Source organism: Acipenser ruthenus, chromosome 14, assembly GCF_902713425.1.
Source record: "Acipenser ruthenus chromosome 14, fAciRut3.2 maternal haplotype, whole genome shotgun sequence".
Taxonomy (NCBI): domain Eukaryota; kingdom Metazoa; phylum Chordata; class Actinopteri; order Acipenseriformes; family Acipenseridae; genus Acipenser; species Acipenser ruthenus.
In genome coordinates, this window is record NC_081202.1 from 5,730,243 (window position 1) to 5,749,129 (window position 18,887).

The following is an 18,887-nucleotide window of genomic DNA, read 5'->3' on the forward strand; positions in this document are numbered from 1 at the left end:
TGGATCTGGGACTGACATAAAAAAGAGATATGAATTTGTTATTCTGTGAAGAGCTGACGGCTAATACGAGGCTGTTCTTCACTGGCCCGACGCCAATGAAGTCTCTCTCTCTCTCTCTCTCTCTCTCTCTCTCTCTCTCTCTCTCTCTCTCTCTCTCTCTCTCTCTCTCTCTCTCTCTCTCTCTCTCTCTCTCTCTCTCTCTCTCTCTCTCTCCCCCTCACGCTTGCTTGCTTGCAGCCCGGGCAGAGCAGCCGCACTCCAGTGGAGACACCTGTCATGATCTTCTTGATGTATTGAGTTCCTTTGTGAACTAATAGGCAGCGTCTGAGACAGATCTGATGGAGGAAGAACATGGCTTTTATAATCCTGGAAGTGTTACCTCACCACATGTTATTCCAAAGCCTGCAAGCTGCACTCTAATCATTCTGCTTATAGAATAGTTTGAAATGGACCTCGATATCAGTGTTGATTTGAGCCTTGCCTCAGCCAGACCAGGATTAATGGGGAAGTAACTGCTGGGGACCCTGCCCAATAATAATAATAATAAACTTTATTTGTTGAGCGCCTTTCATACCAAGAGGTTCAAGGCGCTTCACACAGACTTACAGAAAGCAGTAATTGCACAAGTGCTCTACAGCTGCGCAATGTATTTTAGCCAAACTTGAGGAAAAGGTCAACGTCTGACCTTGATAGGCAGCGAGGAAAGGGTAAGTGTTTTCTTGGAGAGCATTATGGAGAACACACGCAGTTATCTTCCCAGAGGTCGAGGAGCATATTAATAGACATTTATACATTCTGCCAGCTGTTCGGATCAGCATAAGCCTCTGCTTTGGCATATTCTGTGTGTTCTTATTAGAGCAGGAATTAACAAATTCACTGTCTTGCCAATGCATTAAAAACGCATCTGGAACTGTACATTCAGGCAACTGAGCAGCAAGTCCTTGGTGATTGCAGTCAGGGTGGTCTTATTTCCTATTTCAAATGATCCCATGTAGCCATATAAAGATTGCGAGGACACCAATGTCATTAAAAAGATCACTGTTCTGCACTCTCCCTTTTTCCACAATATCTTTGCACAGTAATTAGTCAATTGTGGGATTGTAATCAACCTACCACACTTCTGAACTGTTTTGTGACCAATGACATGTAAGTAAAAGCATGCTTGTATGAGAGAGACATTTTTAACAATAACTAATGCACAAGACGCATACACACCGCACCATAGACTTCAAGCAAAAGAAAAGCTAAGTGAACCTTTAATAGTTGCAAACTTGCTCAAAGGAACTGATACAAAAAAGGAATATACTGTACATATGACATTGTTTTAAATCGCTTTATGGATATGTATTTCTCTGTAGAGCTGCTGTGTCTACTCACTCTGCTGTTTCATCTTGCCCTTAAACACAGACACTTCTGAGTTCCCACATAATGTGAAATGTAAGCAGACTGCTAGGACTGCATGCTGGCAGGCAGCCTGACACCAGTAGAAAGTTGCACAGTTGATTCCCAAATACATAAAGACAATAACAAAAATCAATATGAATGACATTAAATGCAAGAAAGACTGCTCTGCAGAAATGGAAATGATAACTGCCCAGCCGACCGATTTAAGATTCATTGAAAGAAGTGACATTTTTAGAGAGAAAACCAATTCAGGGTATTATCTGTCTTTGTGAGCTGGCTGGAGCACTCTGTATGCTCCAAGTGAAAGGTATAATCGAACCAGACAATGCCTTGAGCATTTTCCTGCCCAGTTGCAATTCCGGTGACTTCTCCTCATTACTTTACTCTGTGCATAGCCTCACAGGCATGTCAAGGATGCCCATGGAATGTAACATTATAAACGGACTCAGGGAGACAGTCTGGTTATTCTGCAGCACCCCAACTACTTGTGGAATAACTTTGTGTGATGCAAATGGATGAATCACACTGTTGAAACGAAGCCGCTTCACGATTCTTAAGTTATTCATTTCAGTGGAAATCTACACTACTGTAGGATAACAACACTAATAACCTGATTGGCTGAGATGATCTGTGAATTTTATAATTAAGCATTGGCGACCAAGGTCCAGGGCATTTCCTGGGTACTGATGACTGGTAGAAGTCTGAGCCAAGGTCATTATTGCAGCAATAAGACATCTTAAGACAACACAGATTTAACCCTTTTTTAAAAAACCTGTGTTCAGAGAATGAAATACCAATGTCGTAACCATTGAGATAGCTTGTTTTAGTGCCCAACATTCTGTTCTGTCATGATTATAATTTCTGATACTATGTCTACTGAACAGGTGGAATACAAACATAAAAATTACTCCATTTTCTCTTCACATCTAACATGAAAGTGTCCTTGGGTTAATTGAATGTAGTCTTGTCTTACTATATACAGCAGATGGTGTCTTCCTTCTTAAAATCTTGAATAGCAGGTCAATGCATAAAGGTCAAGTTGTTCAATGCCTCTGATTTCAGGCTAGATTATTTCTAATATCTCAACTTTCAGCCATTTCCCAATCAAATCTATATGCTACACCCCCACTAAAATCCCCAGTGAATCCTGTATCCCAAATACACGTATACAAATAGTGGAATAAAATGGTCTAATTATACTGTGGGATGATCTTTAGATTGTCTCCAAGCAGAAAAGTAGACTGCAAGACAGTGGTTTTAATACCAAAAAGTACTCTTGAGGAGTTTTGAGGCACACTTAGAACTGCTCAAATCAAATAACAACACAGATGGTAATCACAGTGCTTACTGCACCTGTTTTTCAACAAAATTCAGTAAACCGCACCATGATCAGGGGTAAGTGAACACAAAAAAGTGGATATCCCCTGTATTCCTTCACTGTTTGTAGGATAAACACAGGATATTTATTTGTTTTATTTTGGTGGTGTTTTATCTGTTTATACTAGTTAAAACCGAGAAACCATATACTGTAATATAAATACAGATACCATCTAAAAAAAGTATTAGTGATCAAACCATGCAATGTTGAGGATACAGACAGCCTCCTTGGAAGCCTGCCTGGAACCCTCCATTTGTCTTTTGAAAAGAGTATTGGCTGAAGCTCTAGATTTGTTGGCACCTGGCAGTGAAAGATTTTTGAACAGATGAGAATTACTCACTTTTACAGTATTAAATTCGTTTGTCAGCAGCCGTACAAAATCTGTTTGTTTCAGGTTGTTTTTTCCCATCGGTCTGCACATTGCAGCCCTGCCATTGTTTATTATGGTACAAAGGTTTAATGGGCTTCTGATATACTAATATATAAATTGCTCCTCCACGTCCCTGTTCTTGTACACCTGCTAGTGTTGACTAATAGCTTTTAATGTGGGAATGAAAGATTTGGTAAACACCTCCTTAATGATAAACAGATAATTGATAACAGTCTTGAAACTTGAAAATAAATGGGCCCGGTACTTCTGTGTTTTATCAATATCTATGTATTAGTTCCATGGCAGTGATGAAGCACTTCCTGTTTGTTATAATTGTTTACCTTTGTGTTTGTACTTTTTTCTAATCTTATTAGCTTCAGGAAAAAAACATGAACTCTTTATATTTGTTTTACTCACTGTGGCAGGGCAGAAGCCCTGAATGTGTAAATATGGAAGTGTGTGTTAGATATGGAAGGGCTGGAAATTAAGATTCCAGCCCTGGTTGTCTTGGGTGTGTTTGTGGTTGTGGTTGGCAGGAATAGGGTTAATTCCTATCCCTGCCAAATACATGTGCAGAATGTAGCCAGGTGTTGATTGAATTATGAGTTCTCAATCAACCCTGGCCACATGGTATATAAAGGAGCTACACAGCTCCATCAGGGAGAGCCTGCGAGAGAGACACATGGTCCTGAAATGTTTGTTTAAAAAAAAAAACTCACCGTGATAGCGCTGCTTGGGTGAGGGTTTTTTGTTTTTCATTTTTGTGGTTCGTGATTGTTTTTGTTAAACCTTTTTATTTTGTGTTTATTACAAATGCGCGGTAGCGCTTAAACTGCAGTTTTACTGTCTCCGAGTCTCTGTCCACCCAGCCATCCTGTCACACTCACAAATGCCAAGGTAATAGCCTAGTATAAAGTATGTGCAGGGAAGTCGCTTTTCCACCAATGCCCCTGCCACATCTTATATTTAATGCTACATCTTTATTCCATATGGTAATTGTGTTAAAAAATAATGAGGATCCAAGAAATGAATTGCCACTTTAGCTAACTCTTTGATTAAGATACAATTGACAATCAATGTTTACCAAACAAGAATATATGAAGAGTGCTTGTTAGTCGCTGCTTAGTAACATCCCAGTAAACCACAAGATTGATACATTAACTGTTTCAATTTGATTTCAGTTCACAGTTTGCTCAAAGAGTGATCTCCCTTTAATCCAGCTTCAGTCGAAATGTTTGTCAATACATTTACTAAGTTTATTTTAGTATTTCTAAAAGTCAAGAAGTCAACACATACGTCTTAAAGGATTGCTACATACAGTAGTCATTTATTTCATACAGTACAGTATTTTCATTTTGGGGTACATTTTTTGATTCCAGTCAGCAAGGTTGTCCATGTTGGAGATGGGAAGGGCACTTGGTCCTTGTGTAAAAAGAGAGGAGAGGCACACAGCGTGCTGCTGGACCAATAGCAGACTATGACAGGGAGCAGCTGTGGGCAAATATCCCAGTTGCTCCAAATGCTTTTTCAAGTGAGCATCACTGTGCAAGGCAGGGTTGTTTCAGGGGGATGGGTGATAGATGGAGAAAACAGACCATAAATAATGTATCTGAGAAGATTCATCTAAAAAAAACAGGTCCCAGTTGAAAACCACAAAGTAGTCAGGATTATATTTCTTTTCCTCTCACTAATGTGTAACAGTTTGGATTTTGTCCGTGTTAAATAATGTGCTTGGACGTGTCGTCACAGCATTTGATTTTTGTAATAAGTGGTGCACCTATTTTAGACTAGAGGAGCAAGCTGATATGTGATAAGCTGTAATAAGTTCGAATTTTGTTTTAAAAAGGTGCCAGTGCATTGCTAAAAAAAAAAAACACACACACACACACACAAAAACCAGAAGAGATAAAGAAACGTTATGAATGCATTCCTAATTCCGTGGTGAAGGAATGTAATTAGATTTGGCCACAAATTGGACAGATGGGGTTCTTGTCATTTCCATTAAAAGACAACAACTAGATGACACCAAAAATATATTGTTGTTTGGAAATACAACAATACATCATAGTGGTATGTAGAATTTTCCTTTTCCAGTGTATGGGCAGACAATATGTCGTGCATTTCCATAGTTACATGTTTTGTAATACTCCTAAAAACACAGAGACACAACATCAGGATTGTATGCAACAGTATTTAATGCTGCATTCAAAGAAATAAGCAGCTATGTGCATGTGCAGTGCATAATTAAACTGGACTCCTATTGTGAACAATAAGATATAAAAACAAATGCTACAGTATGATAAAACATTCATCTCGTTAGGCACAGTTTTGAGATTACAAAGCCATTTAGATGGTATTGTAACAACAGACAACAAAACTTCTAATTTATTTTCTTGCATGAACATGCAGATCAATGTTTATATTGCTTTTTGCCATATAATAAAACTACATCAGTATTTATACTGAGATAAAGAACAATGTGTTTAATATTATTTCTGTTGATGTCAACCTCAGCTTATTGTCATACAATTGAAATATCAATCTTCTGCTTGTATCACTTTGACTACAGTCACACATGGGTTAATACAACAGTGTTCTAAATTATGCATTCAGTGTCAGTTTTAACCATACTTTCGTTTCTAGAAGTTGTGCTTATTATATAAACAGAATACTCTCTGAATGTTCATGGGATGCTGTCTTTATTACACATCGACATGTACATAAATTACGTAAATTTTAAATGTTTTTATTTTTATTTTTCAGCTGAAGAAAAATAAATAAATCTGGTTGTCTTGATTCTTGTTTACATTCATGCATGTGCTACTTGGGCCATAAAATAGGTCTGTCAGAAAATCAATGTAGTTTGCAAACAGTAGAAGTATCATGTTAAGTATCATCATGCTCATGTCAGTGTTTATTATACGGTTGGCCATCAGGAGATAGGGGGTCCTGTTCACCAACTCATTAACTCTAGACTGACGTTGGTTTCTTTAACAGCACTCGAGTTTAATGAATACCAACCTTTAATGACCCGATAATCAAAACAGACTTTGAAAACAGTCTTTAAATAACTCGCATAGCTTCAGCTTTTTTGAGCACAGTGAGTGCTTTTATTGGCCAGCATGCTAAATTGTACAGTCAGAGGATATTTATTTATGATACCGATAATTCTTTTCTGTGATTGAACATTGGACTTCATAATATTGGACACACACCCAAATGGATTTTATTTGATATTGAGATGAAACTGAACAAGACAGCTCTAAGCATATGCTGAGTGCAAGCATATTCATTATGGGTCAATTGTGTGTCCAATCAGGGTCTGATTTTACAGTGTGAACTAAATGAACACCCCCTCTTTCAAGTGTTCCAGTTTACCTTTATATTGGAATGTGATTTTTACTGAGCACGTTGTAGTTGCACTGCTTAGAGAATGTGGAGTTGCTGTCCTATTTTAATTCCTTGCATGCATTGTTAAATGCTTGCTTTGTTTTTGCAGTTTCACAAAAGCAAGTTTAAAAAAAATCTTCTTTTCTTCATAACAATAAATAAAAACAGTATCTTAACTACAGATGTGCTCAAATTTGTTGGTACCCCTCCACAAAAAACGAAGAATGCACAATTTTCTCTGAAATAACTTGAAACTGACAAAAGTAATTGGCATCTGCCATTGTTTATTCCATATTTAATAGAAATCAGACTTTGCTTTTGATTTTTTATTCAACATAATATTGTAAATAAGAAAACAAATGAAAATGGCATGGACAAAAATGATGGGACCGCTAACCTAATATTTTGTTGCACAATCTTTAGAGGCAATCACTGCAATCCAACGTTTTCTGTAGCTCTCAGTGAGACTTCTGCACCTGGTAACAGGTAGTTTGGCCCACTCTTCCTGAGCAAACTGCTGCAGCTGTCTCAGGTTTGATGGGTGCCTTCTCCAGACTGCAAGTTTCAGCTCTTTCCATAGATGTTCGATAGGATTCAGATCAGGACTCATAGAAGGCCACTTCAGAATAGTCCAATGTTTTGTTCTTATCCATTCTTGGGTGCTTTTAGCTGTGTGTTTTGGGTCATTATCCTGTTGGAGGACCCATGACCTGCGACTGAGACAGAGCTTTCTGACACTGGGCAGTATGTTTCGCTCCAGAATGCCTTGATAGTCTTGAGATTTCATTGTGCCCTGCACAGATTCAAGACACCCTGTGCCAGGCGCAGCAAAGCAGCCCCAAAACATAACCGAGCCTCCTCCATGTTTCACAGTAGGTATGGTGTTCTTTTCTTTGAAAGCTTTATTTTTTCGTCTGTGAACATAGAGCTGATGTGACTTGCCAAAAGTGGAGTCCTCCTGGGTCTTCTTCCATGGAGCCCACTTTCACTCAAAAAGCGACGGATGGTGCGATCAGAAACTGACGTACTTTCACCTTGGAGTTCAGCTTGTATCTCTTTGGCAGTTATCCTTGGTTCTTTTTCTACCATTCGCACTATCCTTCTGTTCACTCTGGGGTCGATTTTCCTCTTGCGGCCGCGCCCAGGGAGGTTGGCTACAGTTCCATGGACCTTAAACTTCTTAATAATATTTGCAACTGTTGTCACAGGAACATCAAGTTGCTTGGAGATGGTCTTGTAGCCTTTACCTTTACCATGCTCGTCTATTATTTTCTTTCTGATCTCCTCAGACAACTCTCTCCTTTGCTTTCTCTGGTCCATGTTCAGTGTGGTGCACACAATGGTACCAAACAGCACAGTGACTACTTTTCTCCATTTAAATAGGCTGAATGACTGATTACAAGATTGGAGACATGTGTGATACTAATTAAAGAAACTAATTAGTTTGAAATATCTCTATAATCCAATTATTTATTATCTTTTCTAAGGGGTACCAACAAATGTGTCCAGGCCATTTTAGAATATCTTTGTAGAATAAGCAATAATTCATCTCTTTTCACAGCTTCTTTGCTTTATTCTATGACATACCAAAGGCATGCAAGTATACATGATAAAATAGCTTTTAATTTCATCACTTTTCAGGAGGAATGAAGCATTATTTCAATGAGCTGTAAGGGTACCAACAAATTTGAGCACGTCTGTATATACCATTAACTGTACTGCTGAGAAAGAAAAAGCTCTTTAATTTCCAGCTTCAGTGTACTGTGAAAGAAAAGGTAGTTTTGAAAAAATAAGTGCTGTTATCAAACAAACAAAATCCCTACACTTAAGTATAGACGAATAGAGATAAAAAGCCTGTAACAATAATTTCTCATTTAAAAACAGTAATAGGGGCCACTGATACAAATTTTTCATCTGAAACAAAAAATAAAATGCAATGGCACACTATAGAATTGAAGAAGACTGTCTGTGACCTGCAACGCCCTTGAGGGATTGTTTGCTGTGAGTAAACTGAAGTCAGATGAAATTATAGTAATAGATTTTGTCATGCCTCTTTGAGCTGTACTGCTGTATGTAATGAACTGAAGAGTTCTTAACGTCTCAGATGCCAGCTTAACACATGATATTGTAACTCAATGTTGTAAGCCTTTCCTGGATATCAAAACCAACTTGAAGTACTTATACAAGTTTAGCATGGTAAAAGTAATACAACACATTGTATAAGGCATATTGAAATCATGGTAAGGCATAGGCAAACATAGTAAAACTCGGAGAGGTGTGGTAAAGCATATTTGAAACCATGGAAAACTATGGTAAATTCATAGCATAGTTATATTTTAGAACTGCAATATTACACAATGTATAGTGTGAAGATGTCTTGCTATAACTGTACATAGAGTTACAGGTGCTGGGGCATAGCGTTATATAATGTTTGAAGGAAAGCATTTTCTGTGGCACTTTGGCACTTGTTTTGAGTCATTTGTAGAGTAATTTAGTCCAGTTGATATTTACTCATGTGCAGTGCAGCTGTGTACTGTAGGTACTATTAAGTTTACTAAAGCAGCAGTAAAACTGTTAAATCATCTCCTGGCTCTGTTAGTAATAAGGTTCTTATCTTTATTTTTTCAGGCTCTGAGACAAACAGGATCTTTCCACAACAATATCAAGTGTGAAGTTATTGCATTTTGTCTGAACGGGTGCCGTTGAATAAAAGGTTAGTATATATTTTTTTCAATATCATGATATTCCATGAAAGTACTGTACTTGTACTTCACTGTACATTTTTTATAAAGCTTTGTAACTTGATCACTTACGCCTCTTTATACTGTGTTTAATTATAAAACAAATATGATTACTGTCCTATGAGATACTGGATGAGGAGATATATATATGTAATATAAGAAGCTGTAAAATCTGGCCCAGGCAAAAAAGCAGAATACAACTGTTTGGGTACATGGCAAGTCATGGCACAGCTATGGTTTAAAAATCATATTTAATGAAATATTGATTTTACTTTTCTGGTAAGGAAAGATACAAGAATAAAATAACCAAGGATTTTGAAGCAGTCAAGAATCAAGAACAGTGAAGAGCTCATATTTCCTGTGGGATTCGTTGTAGCCACCCCCCAACAGAAACATTAAGTGGTCAGCTGTGGGGGGAAGGACAGATCAATAGACTGGTATAATATATCAGCTTGGTTTATTTCAGGAATAGTGTGGCTTTTGAAACCTGTGCACAGTATTGCATTGCTGTCTGTAAATCAAATAGGAAAATTCTACATAATGTCCCATTCTTTGTCATAAGAACTGTGGTAGTTTTGAGCTTGGGTTATGCTGTAATTGTCTTTTCAGTGTCTCATTCTGTATAACAAAAAGCTACAAAAGCTTTTGGTGACCTTTTATTTTAACGAGGTAGTGTTTTTGTTTTATGTGGATGCCTAAAAGATGAAGCAACCACATGTATAGCTAGTCAGTAAAATACTCCTTTCAGAGCAGCCAAGACTACTGAATACTGAGTCACAGTTATCATGCATTCGTCAGCATCTCCAGCCATGGTAAAGTGGACATTCAAAACCACAGCAGTCACAGTGACATGAGTTCCTGCTAGGAAACTGAACTCCCTCTAGTAGACTAAGAAGGCTTCCAAGCCCATAGCAGAGAGTGGAGGACAGAGGCACTTTGCAATTTGTCATAGTTATTACAGATGACATATCCAAAGTGGCAGAATGCGGGCCAGGGCAGGGTGTAGACATTACATAGATGAAAAGAGTTTCTTTCTCTGATTTTCTCATATATATGTTTATGAAAGACTAAAACAATTTGATTTACCAAGGAAGAAAAGGTTAAACTGAGAACTTTTGCCGCAGTGGCTTGCGTGTGGCTGTACTTCCCAAATCTTCCTACAGTAAATACATACCTCACTGAAAACAGAAGCAGACTTTTTTTTTGTTATCCCTATGTCCTGTAGAAATTGAACTTAGCTCAAATATTGATCACTCACGTTTGTTAATGACCCTGACTGAACATGTGTTGAACATTCTGCATACTATCATTCCATATAGTCCTGTTCAGCCACATGGCCTGGTGGAGGAGGGGTTGGACCGTGTGCCTCAAGTCCAGGTTCAATTAGCAGTATGAGGAGGAGGTGTCTGGTTGTTATTACATCTTGAGTGTGTCTGCTTTAACGGCACTATGTAATTTACAATTGACATTTAGTGCATTTTCAATAAAGGGCAGTGGTTTATTCTGAAATATTGTGCTTCAGATTTTGGGTTATTGTGGTCTACTTTAATAATCTGAACAGTGGCTGATTTAGAAACCGCCATCCTTACATGTATAAACCAGATTTTTTTTGTTGATCTCATTGCACAATTTTGTTATTGTATGTAGTAATGCTATTAAGTAAGTCACCAAATCACCCCGGGGGTAAACACCAGCGTGAGTTATGTAAAGTTTAAGAGCGGTGGTATTTAGAACAACTGCTATTTATATATATTGCTGTTCTGATCATTAGAACAGAACCCTTAGAAATGTTTACCAATTTAGCAGTTTCTCCATGCTTTACCATGGTTATACTGCATATGCATTTACCACAGTTTATTTTTGTATATGCCTTTCTATACCTCCCTACAATGCTTAATTATCCTTTACCATGCTTTCACTACGTTTTTTTTTTTTTTTTTTTTAACAGTTGTCTGTGTGTTTTTACTAGGGTAAACTTGTATAAGGGTTCATACAAACACAATTCAACCATCCTATCCATACCAGATGTTACACTTTTCAACACAGAAGAGGCTACCATTATTCTCCTCTGATCTTCATTGAATGAGGATAATAAACAGGAAGCTGTATGATCGACTATAAACATGACAATTCAACATACATGACCAACACGAATCATCATGCTAGAACACTCCTTCTTTCCTTCCTGGTAAATTATCATGGGGCTGGCAGGCAGTAGTTCCCATGTGGAATGTTGATATGGATTTTCAGAAACATCCTAAGGGTAATCTGTGCCTTCTGATTTGGTTGTGTGCATGTTTCAAGGCTGCGGAGAAGGCCATGCAGGTTTTGAGCTGTTGAAAGCAAATTAGCCTGTGATGTTTTTTGTTGATTTTCTTTTTTTAATACAGTTGATATGGGAAGGCCGAATTGACTCGTTTTAAACTGATTGAATTTAAAGCGTGGCTGCCAATCTTAATATACTATACAGAGGGGCAGCAATTATTAATTATTTGAAGGCCGCCACACACCATATTGCGTAGCCTATTCTGGTTGACGCAAAGGGATTGCATTTTAATACCTTTGGGAATTTGCATTATAAAAGCTGGTCCCTTATCAGTTAAGCTTCATTCCATGTTGCACTACCTATGCTGAGATGCTAGGATTATGCATGCAAGCACAGTTTTATTTTCCCTTGTTCACCAATCAAACTAAAGAATAATCTGGACTTCTGCCAATTCCTGCACCAGTCTTTGCTTTACACTCATAGACCAATTTGACTCACCCAAGGGACATGTAGGGCTCCTGATTTTCCATTCTTGGGAATGGCAAATTCTGTTTTTCAAAATGACCAATTAGGTTTTTGTCTGTTTTTCAAAATGACCAATTACATTTTTACCAATTTATTAAAAATTAACAACGTAATTTGAACATAAATAACATTTTTACATTAAAAATCTATTGAAATCATGTTTTGTTTTTTTTATTTAAGTCCCTGAGATACTGTAGTTTTCAGGAAAAATCTTTCTTAAAGCAGTCCACTAGTAACAATGTACTATAGGTCAGTCAACAAATAAAGGTGTTTTGAAAAAACAGCTTATTGCTGGCATTACAATATACAGACTAGTCAAAAACGAGGGGCATTATTACAAAAATATACAATTTTCATAAAATTGCAAATTAAATACAATGTTCAGGACACTTATCTCTCCCATCTGTAGTTTCATCTGCATCAACGCAGACTGGTTTATGCTGTACTTGCTGTAAAACTGCTTGCATGTGTTTTTCGTATACCCTGGACAGATAGAGTTGCCTTAGTTAGAGCAGGGCTCTTCAACTAGTTTTTTTTAATTTAAGGGGGCCAGACTGGAAAAAAGTTAGGAGTAGCCGGGCCAGAGTATTTTACTCACATTTTTAAGCAATAATAAATATTACATAACTTAATGTTCAGATATTGAACAAGACTTACACATTTTACCATATGAATAGTACTTTAATAATAGAACAGTGTGAGAATTTAACAGAGTACGATTACACACATTTTAAAATGTATGTGACATATTAATAGTGTAACTGTTAAGAAGAGATCGGCGCTTCTACTTTTGAGCTTTTAACTACTGTGCCTCTGGTTACGTATTTCTAAAAGCTCCTTGTTTGTTTTCAAAATGCCTTTCATATTGTATTCCTTAACTACTGACACATTAATTGCACATTAAACACATTGGCTTTGCATTCGGTACAGTTGGTAAAATAAATAAGTATTTATTGGTCCACTCATTGTTGAATCTACAATTTTCTGTTCTGACTACAGTAGCTAGAATAGAGAGAGGCATGTTACAGCAACACGAGTAAAACAACAAAAAGAAAATCACTCTGAGTATGTAGTATTATTAAGAAGTTAATGAAATTAGAAATAATAAGTTATAAAACTAAAGGTTTCACCTCAACCACCGTGCCGTTGTAGGTGATGGAGTAACGGATTTGCGATAATAACTAAATAAATGAATACATAAATTCAATTAAGTTTTTTTAATTGGGGGGGTTGACGATCGTTTTTTTTTTTTTTTTTTTTTTAAGGTACTTTTCTGAATATTCAACTCCAAAATGATTCCACAGAATAGAATTCTCACAAAACAGCTAGTTGCTTTTTCAAACAACTCAACTCACACAGCACACAGGCAGCGCCGCAACAGAGACAGACAGTCCATCAGCGTAGCGCCCACAAAACCACCTGTTTTCTCGTTATCCAGTGATCCAAATAAACATACAAAAACGTTTTATACAAGCGTCATCGCTGGACTTCTCGGTAGTGTAGTTTTCAAAGCATTATTTTTTATAGAAGAATAACAGCGGTAAGTCTGTTAGCGTAGTTTTTTTTTTTTTTTTAAAGGTTTAGTTGCAAAGAGGAATTCTATTCCCAAAATGCCAATTCCGTTCCCAATGCCTAATTCCACGATTCCGTCCGTGATTCCGCAATCGTGGAAAATCATATAATCTGTAGTATAGTGATGCTCAAAGCATCAGAATGAATAATTCAAATGCCCTCACAGTAAATACAAAGAAAATGCATTTGGAATTGATTGAAAGGCACATACCGTTGTTTACATAAGAAGATCCCTTTACCACTGTGTAGTTATCCTTGGACAAACAGAGGGTGACAGTGCTGTAAATCTTTGAGCACCAAAATTCAAGGAGTGACCATGCCAGTGCAGTATGTTTTCTGCTGCTTGAATCTGTATCAATATATAACACAAATAACAAACGTAAATACATATGGACGTGAGCAGGGAGTTGAGATGTATTAACTTGTAATTGTTTTGGTGTGAAAGGTAATTAAACTGTTGATTAATATCTTGCTGCCATCTCAGTGGAGGTGAGTACTGTGCATGCAGGTGTGTGTTTCCACACTACAGCATGTGTATGCTTTCATTTGTTTCTTGTTTGCAGTAACCCTGAGATCTGCCTAGCTGTCGGTATTGCATTCTTCGCAATCCTATACAGGCTATAGTCACAAATGTTAAGGAATTGTGCTTGAAATTAAAGGCTGGAAGTAAGTGTGATGCATCAGTCTTTTCCAAATGTTCAGAGAATATTCTTTAATAAATGTATACATATGCAATATATTATACTAGAAAAAATCCAAAATATGTCTGACTGTAATGTCGTGTCAACTGTAAATAGAAATTGTTTGGCAGGAATATTATCATTTTTTTTTCTTGATACTCTAGGCCCTGTTTATGTAATTTATTAAAAACGTGAAATGAATCTGAATTCATACTTTCTGTAATAACACCTGTTTCGTGATTTAATTGTACTCTTAAATTACAACCCTTATTTTGTATATCTATTGCCCTTTAAGCTGGGATATTTAACTTGAAAAGGAGAATCGTTAACATAACTTACTGAGGGAAAGTGGAAAATCCAGCCCTCACTTATTTCCCTGCTGGTGCTCTTGTAGAGGCGTTGAGCACATCCCACACAACTAAATGTGCCCATCCCTGCCCATTCACTGGAAGCCTTCATGTCTCTGCACTCTCAGTGCATTGGAAATTATTACATTCCTTTGAAACTATAGCAACACATGCAGTGCAGAGAAATTGTGTTAATAGTCACAGCACTAAATTTGTCTTTTATATAGATTTATTTGTTGACATGAAAGTATTAACAGGAACTTGGTTTCCAATCTACAGCCACAGATTGCTGTGAGTGCTGGTTAACCATACATTTTGTTGAGGATTAAGTAACTACAAGAGGTGGGTGTTGTTTGTTTGTGTCTTATGACCTGGGTAAGTGTTTTGATATGTTTAAGGCTGCATCTTTAATCTTTAGTTAACTCACAGATATACTTGAGTCCGTTGGTCTCAGTTGCACCCTGTGGCAGGGCAAAAGCCTGCTTGTGTAAATAGTGTGTGTGTGGGAATTATTATTATTTTTATTATTATTATTATTTATTTCTTAGCAGACGCCCTTATCCAGGGCGACTTACAATTGTTACAAGATATCACATATTTTTTACAATCAATTACCCATTTATACAGTTGGGTTTTTATTGGAGCAATCAAGGTAAAGTATCTTGCTCAACAGCAGTGTCCCCCACCTGGGTTTGAACCCACGACCCTCCGGTCAAGAGTCCAGAGCCCTAACCACTACTCCACACTGCTGCTGGAATGTAAGGTTGGCAGGGATGGAGTTAATTCACAAATGTGGCCATTCCCCAGTTAGCTAATTGAGTGGTAATTGGGAAATGGCCACCTATATAAAGGGGAGCAGAATCCTTTGTTTGGAGGAGGGAGTGTACCTATGTTTTGGGTTGTAATAGTAGTGAAGGAGAATGCCCAGTCTACCAAGTATTGTTTGCGTAAATCTTTATTTTGGCCCTTGTGCTGTGTTTATTTTGTGTTTGTTTTTGTCTAATAAACGTGTCCAACAGCGCTTCACTGCAGCTTTCTTGTCTCTGAGTCTGTCTACCTGCCAGTAACAGCTTAGGCCGTGACGCTACCCTGTCACACACCACTAAAAGTTGTAGCCTACTTAGAAAGATGTGAAAATGTGTGCATTGGAGAAAAAGCCCCACCTTAACCTGCACGTACACGTGAAGATCATGTGGTTTGGTATACCCTATAAGCTTTTAAAATGGTTTGTATTGAGCACTTTTGTATTGAGCACTTTATTGGTGTGTGGATAATCTGTATACAGTACATCCATCATACATCCTTTGGATTAAATGCACATCCTCTTGTGTTACAAAACTACAAAATGTTTTAATTGTAACCTTGTGTGTGGTTCAGGGAGCAGTAACTAGGGCCCGTTCTGTCCCACCAATAATATCTGCCAATCTCCCTATTTAAACCCCAAGTCACACCCTTATTCTCTGTCTTTGTCTCTGTGTTTTTTGTTTCCTCTGTCCTCCTTTCCTCCTTTATGTTGCTCCACCTCTGCAACGGTCTCCCTCCGGGGGCAAGTGAGGGTCACTTCCCAACCTTAGAGGTCCAGCCGCGCTGGCCTTATCCTCTGCCAGGAAGGTTCTCCACAAGCCAGAGGGTACCCCCGGCCAAATCTATCCTATCTCTTCCATTTTCCTGTTCTCTCCCCTCTAGGTTCCCCTTGGGGGAAGTAACGGTTGCTTCCAAGCATTGGAGGCCGATCGGTACGGTTTCACCTCTGCGAGGACGGCTCTTCACGAGTCAAGGGGAAACCCTGTACTCCTTTCTAAGTCACAAAGCACGTCTCTCCTATTCTCAATTCCCAAGGTTCTGCCTCCACACAACCCTTGCTCCTGTCCCGTGAATAAGGATTCTCTTCCAAAGAGATAGAGAATCTTTATCATGGAAAGCCAGGAAACAAATAATAGCTTATTTAAAAATAAAACAACCTACTTATCTGTTCATGTTGGCGTAATTAGATCAGCTAAACCTTAATTATATGGTAGAATAACTCCAGGACATTCAATTTAGATGCACAATATATCAGGAATAGCTGGTGGACACCGTGCAAAGCATCATCGTGCATGAAGGTATATTTATAAAATAAGCCAAGGTAATGTTAATTTAAATTAGCCCTATTACTGTACATTAATAGTGGTGTTGATTGGCAGGACCCATTTTAGCAGCATGCCCAATCATCAGTGATTTTTGGGTTCCGAGTTGAGGATGAAACAAAGAAGCACCTTGGTGTAAAAAGAACACCTGCGTTGTGTGAAGAAGCAATCAAACAATCAGCCATCCATTCTTAGAACATGAGACTGCGCTCCAATCACTGATAGCGCCCCGCTGCTTGAAATGCAGTGAGAAGGTAATTACAGTAATTGAGAAAAGTTCTCCTGGTACAAATTCAGAACGTGGTTTCATTTTGAGTCACGCTAGGGCCATAGCGATTGAGATATTGTAACTCATTTCAACCTAATAATACTCACAACAATACAACAATACTTTGTAAGTCTACTTTTGCATATTGTGTTTGTTAGCTTCAAAATATCATTTGTGTTAAGCAAGAGGTTCTAATGTTTTTTTTTTTGGGGTGCCCCTTTTTAAAAATGATTGTGATATACAGTGATCAGAGTGCAGGTTGGGTCCTGTCTTTGCTTATTTGCTGAATTTGCTGGGGATTCCATAGGGAGCCGTGCATTGTCTGTCGCTCAAACATCGTCAGGAACTGAGTCATCTAAAAACATGCTGTACGTCATTTCACCCCAGTAGTTAAGGTTTAAACCAGTAAATGTGGGCCCAGTAGATGAGTTTTGTGTTCATAATTGACATATATTTAAACATGTTAAAGGCAACATGTATATATAAATGTGACTTTCATGGCAATTACTTGATATTGACTTGCTGTCAGGAAAACATTTGTTCTGTCAGTAAAACCATTCCAGTCTGTAAAAACCAAAAAAAAACCCAAAACAAACAAAAACTAATCCAGCTGAAGTGTTTGACGAAGTGTGTAACAATGGAAACAATGCTTTGAAACCATTGCAGACATATTAACTCAGGCCCCACGGGACTCACCAAACTAGGCCAAAGCTCCCTCTAAATGACTGTCTTGTACTAACGGATGGACAGTTAATAACCACAGGTAAAAGCAATCGTTGTCAGATATTAACTGAACTGAAACCTCCTATCAAAATAACCCTTCTTGTGCCTGCCTGCATCAATAACCAAGCTATTCTGGTGAAACTCAGGAGAGTTAAGAACATTTCACACAAAGGAAATACAGTGGCTGACATTAAATGCACTGTTATTCAAAACTATGCTACTGCAGACATGGTGTTTACTGACCCGTTTGTGACATGACTGGCTGGCCCACATATTGCTTTAATCTGATGATATTATAATTGCTATTTTTTTTTATTTAGTGTGTCCAAAAATTTTCTGCCGATTTTCTCCCAATCTGGAATGCCCAATCGCTTGGAGACCCTAAGCAGCATAGAGGAGGAAGGGAGGATAGAGAAAACAAAAAACGCAAGACAGACCTGAAGATTCAGTGGGTGTCCTCCGATTCCAACCATCCGTTTTTCACCCAGGAACACGAGAGCAGATGTCAGTGAGCTACCAACCTCTGGAGGACAAAGGCCAGCCCTGCAACTGTCTGCTCTGAGCTCACTGGTCGCCTGGCCAGCAGGGTTCGCTGGAGAGCAATGAGGAGACACAGTCCCTGCCGGTTTTACCTACCTAACCCATGGGAGCACCTGAGCCAATGCGACGATCCCTTCGGAGTCTCCAGCAAAGACTGGCCTGCTTGCACAGCCAGGACGCGAACCTGCGCTGTATTACTCACCCTGCACACCACGCAACTGTGCTTCTACCAGGTGAGCCACTCGGGGACCCCTGTAATTCAATTCAGATCAATCCAGTTTATCTACAGAATGACTTCCTTCATAATTTCCAGCAATATTACTAAGAGGTAATCTGGTAGTACAGTACATGCTAGTTTAATGCTGGATCTAAAGCAGAAGACTTTTGAATGAATGACACTGCAGTGCCTCCTGTCTGCTGGACACCAATTGAACCTTGCAGTATTCCTCACACTGTTCTGCATCAACCATTGCCATTTAGCCATCACGCTCCCACACACAGTTCAGTCCTCCCAGTTTCACATCTTTGAAAATTGGCAGATACACACAGCCACTAAT

The 18,887-nt window shown here is 38.3% G+C and overlaps 1 protein-coding gene across 4 annotated transcripts in view; it reads left to right on the forward strand.

Moving 5' to 3' along the window:
- The window catches only part of LOC117419941 (synaptotagmin-1), a 197,848-nt gene that overhangs the window by 92,597 nt on the left and 86,364 nt on the right, over window positions 1-18,887 (forward strand). For all 4 annotated transcript variants that reach the window (XM_058985648.1, XM_058985652.1, XM_058985650.1 and 1 more), the window contains exon 3: window positions 9,171-9,255. The gene's annotated coding sequence lies outside the window, so the exon portion shown is untranslated. The remainder of the gene's footprint in view (window positions 1-9,170; window positions 9,256-18,887) is intronic.